This window comes from Vulpes vulpes, chromosome 8, assembly GCF_048418805.1.
Source record: "Vulpes vulpes isolate BD-2025 chromosome 8, VulVul3, whole genome shotgun sequence".
Taxonomy (NCBI): Eukaryota; Metazoa; Chordata; class Mammalia; order Carnivora; family Canidae; genus Vulpes; species Vulpes vulpes.
Genome location: NC_132787.1, coordinates 81,655,291 through 81,668,630, shown reverse-complemented (window position 1 = coordinate 81,668,630; position 13,340 = coordinate 81,655,291).

The window sequence follows — 13,340 nt, the reverse complement described above, 5'->3', positions numbered from 1 at the left end:
CTGGAAGACAGATGAGTGAGAAAAGTTGTGAAATAATAGCTAAGGAGAAGGATGGCCCAGAGAAATGAAGTAGAACCGCTGGACACCTTGCACACTGACTGGCTCAGTATCAGACTTAATAAATCTTCTCTGAGTGAAAGATGACCTGAGAACCTAAGGAAGGAGCCAAACTGAAGATCCAAGTCCCAATATAGTGCAAGACTCAGCCCATCAAATTTGAATCCATATTCAATCATGCATATTTGGCTATGTTTCCTGAAGTTCCATTGAAGGAAACTATAAAAATCGTGATTTAAGCATCTTTCCTGGCAACCCAAAAGAGGACTCCAACCTTTGCCAAATGATAGAATTACAGACTCTCTCCTTGGAAAGCTCCTTTCCCGAATAAAGATTTTTATTGCCACGTTTCATCTCCCAGTATGGTACTGTTCTCTTTATTGGCACCTTTATATTCCTTACAGGTTTTTAAACATCAGTTTCCCAGCATCCATCATTTTTACAGAACTTCTTCCCATTTTCCACACACAAAACTGTTCTCTTACACTTTCCTTAGGAATGTCCCATGAATTTCATATGTTTACAAACTTTTACTGTCCCAGATAGGTACTTCCCTCTACCCTCAAAGAAGTATCTAGTCAGAGAAATAAAATATGTGAACCAAAGGCTTAGCATTCTTTTAAACTCATTCATCTGCATTAGCAAGGTCTCCTGAGCTTTTGGCTGCCTTCTAAATGAACGATTCACCTGCTTGTGGACAATTTCAGTAATTTTTTGGTAATAGTCTTTGGTTTTCAGCCAGAAGTTGCCTCTGGAATCATATCTTTCAAAAGTTTTGAGACTCACAAACTTTGATCAGAGTAATTCTCAAGGGATTGATTCCTAGGTTCTGCTTTTCCTCTTTCTTTCCTCTTTTTTTTAAAAAAGAACATGTCTCAGTGAAGTAAGAAAACTATCTTCAAATTAACCAAAGTCTAGGACCTAACTTTTTGAAGATCTATGAAGCAGCAGGAAGATCTATGAAGCAGTAGCCAGAAGCTATATTTCTATAGATAAATAGAGATACATAAATAAAACGTTTTTATTTCATTTTTGAAACAAAACAGAAATATCCAAAAACTAATAAAACAGACACCATTGCTCCTTTTATAACCTACCTTCTTTCTGGAGCATATCCTTTAGTAGTTATTTCAGCAATACTTATAAACAGTAAACTCTTCCAGTTTTTGCTGGAAAATGTCAAAATTTTACCCTCACTCTTGTATGACAATTTAGCTAGTTTTGAATTCTAGTGAGGTTTTTTTTCTGCTCGATTCACTGATGTATCATTCCATTGTCATCTACTCTATTGTGACTGGTAAGATGTCTCTTATAAGTCTAAATATTTTTTAATATAAATTGTCCCTTTTATATTTATAAACTTATAAATTGTCTCTCCTTTCAAGAGCTTCTCTTTCTTATCAATGTTCTACATTTCTACTCCAAGACATCTGGATGTGAACCTGACTTTATTTAACTTCTTTGAGACTCCCTGTACTTCTTATGCCATGTCATCAATTGTGGAAATTCCCACTCATTAGGGTTTTCTTTAGTATTCACTAAAATGTCCTTTTCCTTTCCTTAAACTCCTATTAGGTACAGGTCAGACATCTTATTTTTTTCCCCCATGCTTTTCATGTCTATTTCATAGTTTTGCTTTCTTTATTTTTCTATGTCAATTTTCCTCAAATAGATCTTTTCATTTGTTGATTCTCTCTTCATTCATATCCAATCTGCTGTTTCATTTGTTCACTGAATTTTTAATATTAATGTTTTTTTACTTTCATATATTCTATTTTGTTTTTTATTTTCTTATGCTTCTGATTTCCTTTTTATGCCCTTAATCATTTAAATTCACTTATTTTAAAGTTTCTAGGCAATTATTCTATTATTTGAAGTATTTGAGCCTGCAATCCTCCTATTAACTGGGTCTTCTCATTCATGTTGGACTTTTTTTAAAACCTCTTGTGTTTTATAACATTTTAATGGCAACTCATCCTTAGTGGGAATTGTTTTCTGTGAGAATCTCCTGCAGCCTTGGTTGTGGGAGCAGTCCTCCAGAGGGATGTGAAGGGGAATAGAGGTAATTGGCTTTTCTTTCACTTCTGCAGGTGCCTCATAGGCATCACTCTCTCTGACTTTGGGGCATCTGTACTGTGGTGTTTACAGATTCTGAACTGCTAATTTGCCAGGAGCTCAGCCCAGGGATTTCCACTTTCCAGAGTGCTTATTTTCACTTAGAACCTCAGCAGAGCTCACAGAACTTTCCTGTGATCTCCCTGGCCTACTGGGCAGAATGTTTTCTAGTCCAAACTTTCACTGATGTCCTTTAAGAGTTCAGGCTTTAAGCAGACATGCCAGTTTCTCTGCCAGCACATAATCTTGTCTCTGTTCCTATATGGCTATTAAAGTCCAACCCAAGGCAGAACCTGACCAACTCCCATTACCTCCCCACACTTCCTGCAGCATTAACACACAGCTTGTTTTCCCGGGTGAATTTTCTCTATTTTTGGTATCCAGATAATTCTCATTCCTTCTTGAAAATTAAATGAGACATAAGAGAACTTCCACAGACTTCCATCCCACAGCTTACCTACCAGCAACTCTCCTCCACCTTTCCTCCTATTACCATCTGTATTTGTAAGGTTAATCCCTCCACTTTGTCACCAGCTCCCACTTTCCCTCAGTTATTCAATGACATCACTCCAATAATTCTTCTCTCTCTCTCTCTCTCTCTCTCTCTCTCTCTCTCTCTCTCTCTCCTGCATTAACTGTCCTCTTTTTTTCTGGACTAGTCCTATAAGTATACACATATAGTTATTTATCCTATCTTTAAAAAGCCTCAGTTAAGCATCCATCTTCCACTCAGGTCATAATCCCAGGGACCTGGGATTCAACCCTGTGTTGGGCTCCCTGTTCAGCAGGGAATCTACTTCTCCCTCTGCTCTACACCCCCCTCTCATCTCTGCTCATGTTCTCTCTCTCAAGTAAATAAAATCTTTTTTAAAAAGCCTCAATTCATCTTCCTATTCATCTACTGCCTCACTTCACTGTTTGCTTTACAGAAAACTTCTGAAAATTTCTGCCTCCTTGTTCCCTTTTCCATTTCTTTCTTATGTACATTCCAATCAAGCCTGTGCCTTTACCATTCTTCCAAAGTCACTCTTTTCAAGGTCACCAATGACCTCCACATTGCTAACTCAACTTTCAGCATCTTACTTGGGTTTGAGCAGAATATGGTATAGTAGATCATTCCCTTCTCCAGGAAGTCCTTTTATCCTTTGGCATTCAGGACTCCTCATTTTCTTTGTTTTTCTTCTTTCTCATTAGCCATTTCTCAGTTTCTTTTGCTGATTCTTGCTAAATTCTAGAGTACCCCAGGGCTCGGTCCTTGGGTCTCTTCCCTTTTCTAGCCACATGCAGTCCATTGATGATCTCATTTAGTTTCAAGACTTTAAATGCCATTTATGAACTGACAACTCCCAAATGTATGCCTTTTGTTTGTAACTCTCTCTTCACTTCTAAATTCACATGTCAAACTGCCCTCTCAACATCTCCCATAGGTTGTCTAATAGACATTTCAAACATATCTTGTCCAAAATTGACCTCTTGATCTTTTCTACCAATCATTCTCTATCCTTAGTTTTCACCCATCTCAATTAATGGCAACTCTGTCCTTAAGATTATTCAGGCAAAAACCTGGGAGTTACTCTTGACTTCTTCCTCTCCTCTCTGGATCTGCAAAGAAAGCTTTGGAATCAGGGCATTTGTTCCACTCTAATGAATAAATTTGGATAAGCACAGAAAAAAAAGGGATTATATGTTCTGTTAGGGAGAGGTAAGAAAAGAGGTAAGTATAATATGAAACTGAACATGCCAAATGAGAGATGCAGAATGCTATAAGCATTGAAAGGAGGAAATGATCATACCTAGAGACAGAGAACTTTTTCGGTGTATGGAAGGACAGAGGCTTTTGAAATGTTTCTAAAGGGTAGCAATAACTTCAGTGCTTAAGTGAGAGTGGGAATTTTAGGTGAAGGAATCAGCTGAGCAAGACACAATCTTCTTGGCTAGTGTCCTCTTCCCCTTGAGTAGGATCCCTTTTGCCTACCTTGGCAATATATTCATGGAAGCCTTTGATAATCCCTTTGACTTCTCCTCATTCTATCTCAGCCCTGACACAGTTCAAATCAAAGTTGCTGTATCTTGCCGACACTGATTTCCAAAATGCCTCTCACAGGTTATAGGCTTCTCTTTCTCAATTCACACTATCCCAGCCCACCCTTCCTTTTCCATGTTCTATCTTGTTGATCTCTTTGCCTTTGGGCTTCTTCTTCCTCTGTTCATTCTATTCACTGTAGCCAGACGTGTTTTAACAGCATGTTGACTCCCTCAGCCAACATATAAGAGCCTATTATGCACCAGGCCCTGCAGGGAAGCTTGTAACTAAGCAAATTGGCATACCTGGAAACATACAGAAGCTATGGATGCTTCCACAAACTATACAGGGTACAATAGCACAAGGGAAGAAAATGCAGATTCAATCAAATGGTAGGGGAGCAATCATAGAAATCACTCAAAATCCATGGCCACTCATCACCTATAGAAGGAAGATCTTCCACACTCCAGCTACCTTTGCTGCCTTGTTACCCATATTCCCCTTCACATATTGGCTACATTCTAGCCACACTGCCCTGTTTGTACATTTAACCTGAGCCTACTCTTCTCCATGCCTTTGTTCATGTTGGTCCTTCTGCCTGGAATGCTGTTGCCCCACCTTACAGGTTTAAATCTACGCAGCATGTAAATACTTAGCAAGGTGCCCTGCACATAACAAACACTAAACAGTGTCAATAGTCCTCAAATCATCATCATTAAACTACAAAGATTAGATAAATTCTCACAACTTTTCATTTTTTCTTAAGTCACTGTCATCTTGTGTTATGTATGTACAGACTTCTCTGCCTCATTGTCCTTCTCCTTGGCAATAGGGAATCACCTAGCTACACACTGTCATCACTGAATAGTCATAAGGAATTAAGTGGCAAATGAATAGAAATAAAATCAATAAAATATTTGGAAAGGACTCTTTTAACTAATTGAATGAAGTAACCATAGATTTAAAGACCCAATATGATTAAAATAGGATGGAGTGGGCCTCTGCACTTCCTGGTAATATACAGCCAAATTGCCTTAAACATGACCTAAGTGAATCCAACCTCAGCTCACACCCTGACTTGAGATATCTTTCCTCAGATAACATAACTTACTCTCATCAATTGGCTGGCTTAGTCAGAGGAAACCACTCAGCCTCTAAGAAGAATTTGTAAAGAATCTGAGCCCCTCAGTCAGATGTATTGGATAAATAGGGAACTGGGTGTGCTGGATGGGGTAATATATAATGACAAAGATGAGAAAAATAATTGAATGGATCTCGGATTGGAAGAGGATGGTGCTCCCACACCTTTACCTTGTCACTGTCTCCTTCCCGCATCACTAACACTACTCTGCCCCATGTTTGCTCCCCAGATCAAAACCTCATCCTTGGTTCTCCTCTATTACCAGTGTGCTGGTTTGAGATCTGTGCCTTGAACACTATCAGTTCAACATAGCTTCTAGTTCTGACAATGACATCCCTTCCCTTCTGCAGTCTCCTACAGATGTCCGCTCTCTCCCCACAACCCCATGCTTTATACGCATACTTGTTCAAGAAGAAAACACACACTGGAGCCCTCTATCATGAGTGGAAGTAGGATGAGGCTAGACATTTATTCCACTTCCTTGTGGTCAGCACAAGGCCCTTGGGCAAAGCATCTAATGTTAGTATCAGCAATTCAAATATTTTAGCTTCAGCTCCTTCAAATTCATCCCATTTGGTTCCTTCTACCTAGATTTTGTGCAAGGACTTAAAAAATATGAATTCACCTCCACTCCTTACCCCACAGCATACATACTTATATTCTTTTTCTTGGTTTAGCATTTTTTTCCAAAGCATATTCCATCTCTAAAATATGGTACATAGTGGAGGTAGCATCAGGTAGAGAACATGGCTTTTGGAGCCACAAAACCCTGGATTTGAATTCTGGCTTTTCCATATAGATGGGGCACCCTGCCTCCAACCCAACCCAGTGCAAGGCTGGACAGATAGCTCATAGCTAAGAACAGAAGGAGCTACATCCTGTTGTAGGGTTTCTAAGAGGAAGCAAATCAACAAAACCTTTATGATAACTTACCATTCATCTTCATTAAGAAGGCAAGCAAAAAGAAGAGAGTTCACTTTAGGGGCTTTTTCTTCCCTTTTCATGCAATCAAAGGCTTCCAACATGTCCCCCCTCACCTTCCCTCATCTTCCCCACTGAACTGGCAGAGATGCCTGGTGATGCCAGGGTGTGGGAGAAGATGGAATAGAAAGAGAACAAGATGGAAAGAGGGTTGATTGGGAGGCAGGGAAGGGATGGAGAGAGACAGTCTGATTTTCTACCACTCAATTCAGAAACAAAGATAGTAACTTCCCTAGTATGGGTCAGATAGTGTAGAAAGTAGCTGGGTCTTAGGCCATCCTCATATGTCCCCTCCCAAGTCCACACATCAAGGATAAGAAACCACAGTGGCAAAGGGCTGAGGAGTGGACCCCACACCGTGCAGTGAGAAAAGGTGGTTCAGATTCATCCTCCCCGCCTCTACCACCACCAGCCAAAGAACCAATGCAGGAATCCAGAGAAGAGCCCAACTCTGGGGCCAGTGGGCAGCACATCTTCTGTGAGTCAACCAACAGAGGACCAAGCCAAGTCAAACTGCCCGCTGCTGACAAAAGCACAGGTACCTCCTTCTCCCAGGCTTGGCCCCAGACATCAATATCGGTGCTGGTAAGGAGGGCGCTAGGAATAGAGAGGTGGAGGGAACCAACACCACAACTTTAATACCCAGGTCAGACAACAAACGTAGCTTTGCCAAGTCAAGCTAAATGCATTTGGATGCACTTAGCTACTGCTAAAACTGTTTTACATTTTTTCCCCAGCTAGCGTGTGCAAGGTGGGCGCAGGTCAAAAAAAAAGTTGATACTAGTTATTCAGAAAACTCAAAATGGTCAGTGCTTGTAGTTTCCTCACATGGGAACTCACCAACCAAGGCTGGTACACTCTGTAACGCCCTTGCCGAGTTTCTTAACCTCTGAAACGGTCTGCTGCTTCTGAAGGTGGGGACGCATCCCATCTCATAGGGCTTGGGGTTCAGGAAGCTCCTGCACAGAGTCTTAACGGTATCATTCCCAAGCATGGAGAAGTAGGAGAACTGGCCTGGCCAGGAAAGTGGGTAAGTTATCTCTTCCATCCTTTTCATTAACATTAACTCAATTGCCAGAGAAAGAGAGCACACCCTTGTTTCTTCTCATTTCACAGATCTCAGCTTAAATGCCTCTTCTCGGGGAAGGTCCGCCTGAGCCACCCCATCCGAAGTAGGTGGCGCCCTGTGTTATTCTTCAGAACATTTCCTGTTATTCCTTTACAGTCCTAATCAGGATGTGAAGTTATTTAATTAACTTATTTGGTGAAATTGTTCCTTATCTCGGTCCTGCCCTCCAGTACTCCCTGAGGTCAGAGTCCACTCTGCTTTTTCTCTCTTGCAGTATCTCATGTTCTTAAATTTGTGCTTCTTAAATTTGTTAAATCTTGTTTCTTGAGGTTCTGGGCCACGAATTTGAAAGCTCTTTTCCCTTATTTAAAGTTCCTGAAGTAAATTCTCTTCTTAGTTTGGTCTTCCCACTGCTGTTTGCTTGCTTTGGCAGAGGGTAAGTGAAATGCACTTTAATTTTTTTTTTAGCTTACAGAAGCCATTAATATAAAGCACAGAAATGGGGAGTTTCAGTACCTGAAACTCTGTGAATAATTACTGGGTGGAGCTATCTTCACAAGGCAATTTTCTATTTTCCCCATGAAATAAAACCCCAAAAATGTGTTACTATGGCAGCCTATTTCCTTACTGAGACAAAAGTGGAAGCAACCTATGCATTAATATCAACCACACCCCTGCATTGTGAGTCCTCCCTCAATGTGTTTGGAGATACACCAACTGTTAGGCTAGTAACATGTTTGACACCTACACATGTGGAGAAAATGTGCACATACGCAAACTATAATTTAGCATCAGCAGCAACTGTGTATTGAAAAAAAGAAAAACAAAGACATTGCATTTAAACATAGTAGAGAGTGGCCCCGTCAACAACATTGGGAAGAAGTTGTGCACTAATTTGGAAATAATTCTTCATTTTCCTATAGACCTTGGCCCAGCAAAATGAATGGATTCCATTTGGATGCTCTCTGGTCCCAATCCTGCCATATAAAGGCACATTCAGTGGTCAGCTGATGGTCTAGTCCTGTCATTGGTCAGGATCCACATGAACAAGTGTGGTTTTCCAGAGCTAAATACTTTTGACAGACAGAAAGCCATTGCCACCTCTCCTGATAGTGAAAGTGGAAGCAGTGGCATCCACCACCCTCGTAGGAACTGTAAAAAAGGCTCAGAAAGCCCCCTACTCACTCCAGTTTGGGCACCCAAAGGATGCTGTCTGGTGCCAGTAAGTTACTCAGAAGTATTAACAACAGAAGGTCATTCATTAAATGTCATTTCTTATGGTGTTGCTCCGTCTTTCAGAAGCATCCACTACACACTAGACCAGGAAACCAGGCATTGTTTTTAGCCCTCTGCAAGAGCCAGGAGCAAGATTATTAAAGACCCTTTCTCTACTATAGCCCTGTGCCCTGTAACCCCTCCAATGAATGCAAATCATTCTTTAGCTGTAGATAGACTCATCAGCTTAGGATCCACATCTTGCAGGGAGCCCAAAAAGATTGGTATTTTACTATTTGTAAGAATTTACAGGGTGCTTACTATGTGTGAGGAACTGTGGTAAACAGTATATGTGCATTTACACATTGAATTTCCTCAACAATCCATAAGGTAGATGCCAAATGGAAACTGTTATCACTCCCATCTCAGAAGAAAAACTGAAAGTTTAGCAAGCTTAAGGAAATGGCCCAAATTCGATGTATGAGGTAATGCCAGGATTCAAGCCTAAATCAGCTTGACACCCAAGCAAATACTTTTAGCCATGATGCTATACTATCAGTGGATGGAATCTTTCTGATATGCCACAACCCAACTAACATTTCAGCTGAAAGGAGATTACGTGGCGAGGCTGACTTAAGGAGACCAAAGTAGAAATTGCTTCTAAAGAGTAGACCTTTGCTACTCACAGTGGTCTAAGACCAACAGCATCACATCCTGATGACTCAGAATCAGCATGTTGACAAGATTCTGGGAGAGTCACAAGCACATCAAAGATTAAGAAGCACTCATTGATATTACAGAAACTCTAAATAAACTTTGTTAGGGAAATAAGCCTATAATTATAAGAGAGGGGAAAATGTGAGAGCATGGAAAATAGGATGGTGTCTTATTCATTTTTTTAACCACCAGTGTCTATAGAAAAGGAAGCATATAATATATTTATTGAATAAATGAATGGATAAAGCAAGGGATTAAGGCACATTGTTGTAGACACATCACATGACACTCAACATTAGGTGTAGGTTTGAGTCCTGGCCCTATCTCTTCCAATTTTGGGGCAGGTCCCCATCATTCTATGCTTCAGGTTCCCCAGTTAGAGGCAAAATATAACAAAAGTAAAAGAAAACAATAGATGGGTGCAGGCAAGACCTGGCCATGTTGGCACAACGTGGGATAATCCAAAGGCCATTCTCCCTCCAGAGCCTATGTGGCCCCCTGAGGTCATCACAGGCCCTCATTGCAACATGACTTCCTCTGGCCACTCCTGCTTCCTTCCCCTCCCTTCAGCAGGTGTTTGTTCCAAAAACAAACTCCAATAAACATCCGGCATGTTAAATTTCATCTCAGAGTCTGCTTCACTGGGAGCCCAAGCTACATCCATTAAAGGAAAGCCAGTCATCATCCAAGCACCCAGGGTGGTTTTGCATGAATTAATTGAATATTTGCTGCGTTGGGGAAAATCAGAAGCTAATATTCCCCAGCATCTATGATATAGCTCAGAACTGTGTACTATAACTTGATTATGCTGTAGCATTATAATAAGCTTATACAGATTCTTCCATAGTATGATACCATTAGTACTTAGCAGCTTGTCATGGCATATATTTTTAATTTTTGCTATTTGGGGTCTTTTGGTTGTTGTTATGTTTTATCTCCAATTGGTGAAACCGAGGCACAAAGCAGTGGCGACTTGCTCAAAATTGGAAGAGGTAGAGCCAGAACTCCAGTGCAGGCCTCTTAATTATCCTGTGTTGAGTGGGTAGGTGGTGGTAACAGGGGTGAATGTGGCTTCCTTAGCCTTCCATTTGGAGAAAATGTCAAAAAGCTTGCTGTCAACAGTTTATAAAAAGATTTACCCTGTGTCATCCAATTCTATCATAAGTCCTTGTTCTCTACGCAAAGGATCATTCGAACAATTTGTTGGGGTTAGCCCTGGTCATGGGATTGGTTGCCTGGGGGCAATGTACTGAATGCAAAGGGTAGAAGGATCGATGACCATGAACCTTGAAGCCTCAAGCCTCAAGGGCCCTTGAAGAAAGGCCCCATGCCCTTCAGTCTTATGGTTACCCCACATCTGGCCAGGGTAGAGCATGCAGTTGGTGCTGTGTAAATGTCTGCACAGTGGCCAGGTAGATAGGCAGGGGATCAGCAGTGATTACTACTTGCCTTAAAGCCTACTAAATGGTGATTCAAAGGAGGCAAAACTGGCATTTGGCTATAGACTTGAAACTCTCCAGCTCAGACCCTGAGAAGCCCAGCCCCCCTGACCCCAAGAGGCCCATGACATGTCACCTATCCCTTCCCGTGGTTCTTCTGACCATGGCAGCCCATGCCACACAGTTCAGGACTGGATAACAGAACACCTTATCCTGCTTACATCAGCATGCAAGTCTTAATGGCCAAGGTAGGGCAATCCCCAGGAACTCAGTTGGCTTGCTGTGGATTACTGAGCTCTCGTCCATCCCATGCCTCCTGCCTGGGAGGTGGGAGCAGCCGGGTGCTGCCCTCCAGGATCTCAGCCAACTTTCCTTGGCAGGAGCCATGCCTATTGTTGGAGCTGCTGGGCTGCTCAGGGGCAGGAGCCAGGGAGGGAGCTCCCGAGGCTCACATTCGACGCCACTCACAAGGTCGCGGGGGCTCCTAGAGTCAACCCCCGGCTTTTCGCTTTTTATCATGTTCACTTGAACCTTCATTATGCAAATGAGGTATCTTTTAGTCAAGTCTTGTGGGCCAACAGACTGTGAAAGGAAGGGAAAGAAATATAGGCTCAAACTAGCGCAGCAGAGCAGAGGGCCAGGAATGCTGTTTCAGCTCCAGCCTGCGTCATCCAACACATGCCACTCCTGTGGCATCTCCAGGACACACAGCAGGGTAGGACAGCAGACAGCCTCTCTGAGGATGGGAGGCACAGAGTGGAAAACAGTCACCTTGGGTCAAGGGAGGGCAGATGGCAGAGCAGAGGAGCAAATGTGTTTCTTCCTTCAGAGTCTGAAACACGAAAACAAATCTGCTGGACAAAAACCTCCATGTTTTCTACACTGTTCAAGCCAACAGAGCAACATGGAAGGTGGCCCAGGGGCTGCAGCTGAAATGTCAGGGTGGCCAGTTGGCAAAGGCTTCCTTCCCCTGAGCTGGCACTGCCAGCGCAGCCCACTTAGCTGTCTTCCTCTTGCTCCTCCCCTCCCTGGTGGCCAAGACCAATGTCCCTAGCCCTGAGACCTACTCTGCATGGTCACTGGGGCGGTAACTTACAGACAAGTCTTGACTCTCCATGGAGTGGGGAGAGGTCTAGGTAAGTTCAGTGGCTTGGCAAAATGCCATGGTCAAGGAGTTCAAAGTTGGCCAGGAGACCCCAATAGATACCTTAGCCATCAGGGGGCTTTCAGAAGCAGCAAAGACTGCTCTGTCACCTTAGGCTTGGAGGGTCTAGGAAAGTTCAAACTCATTTCCTGAAATAAGAATGACATTTAGTGAGGCTGTCTGGAAATTGAAAACAAGTTGCAAGAGCCTCCTCCCCTGTTTTCCTCCCCATTTGTCCACAGGGCGTCTGCCAAAGCCTGGTGACCTACAGAGAGAAGGACAAGAACACAGCCCACAGGAAAACGGCTCTGTTCATCTCTCCTCTTAGCTGTGTTCTTCCTCTCCTCTGCTCCAAGCTCCCAGCCCTGCCAGGCTCAGAGGAGGTCACAGGGCATTTTTGACCATGATCCGGCACTGGGAGTGTTGGCCTGTCGAGGGGAGCATCTGGGAGGCCAGTTGCACACCAGCAGGGAGAGGGTGGGGTGACATGGCAGTGGCCTAGAGGCCAGCTTCTCCCAGCCGTGCTGTCTTCCAGGATTGCTGCACGTCCCTCCCACCAGGTCTGCTGGTCACCACTCCCATGCCCTCCAACCCCATCTCCTCTCCAGCCACAAGGAGCGTTTCCAGATGCAGATCCAACAGTGCTACTCAGTTGAAACCCCTGATCGTTTCCCAGAATCCTCTGACTCAGCCTGAACCCCAACATGACGTTGAAATCCTCATGCTCAATCTCCTGCCTCTCTCAGGTATTCCTTCCCAGTGTTGCCCCTTACACTCCTGGCTCCAGGCTCACCCATTTCCCAGAATCCATCATTCTTCCTCCTACCTGCCAGAAGTTGCTTTGAACTTACTGCCATTCTGCTCAGAACACCCTCTTCCTTGCCCCTACAAGCCTGCAGACCCATGCCTGTCCTCTCCCATCCCCCACCCCAGAAGCCAAGTGAGGCTGAGAGTGTCCCTCCCACAGTAGGCTGAGCCCCTACTCAGAGCCCTCAGCACAATGTAGGCCAATCACCTAATGCTCATCTCTGTTCCCAGCTACACAGAAGCTCCACAAGGCTCATTGGTGACTTCTTCACTGCTGGCCTGGCACGAAGGTCCCAGCCCAGGCCTGTCAGTCTCTTACTCCAGGCCTCCCTCCTGCGAGGAGTGGGGGCAAGGCTGATGCTCTGGGACTTGGTGCCAGGATTCTAGTGCCGCTTCACACTCGCCTCACGACGTACCTTCAGGCAGGTCACTGTCCCTCTGGTCCTCAGTTTCTTTTCCTGCTCTTCTCTTCCCACAAGCTCAGAAATAAGGCAACCAAAGCAGCTTGACTGACTGACTCCCTTTTAAAAAAAATTATTATACTAAGAACACAACATGGTATCTATCATCTTAACAAAGGTCCAAGTGCACAATACAATTTTGTTAACATAGGTACAATATTCTACGGTTGA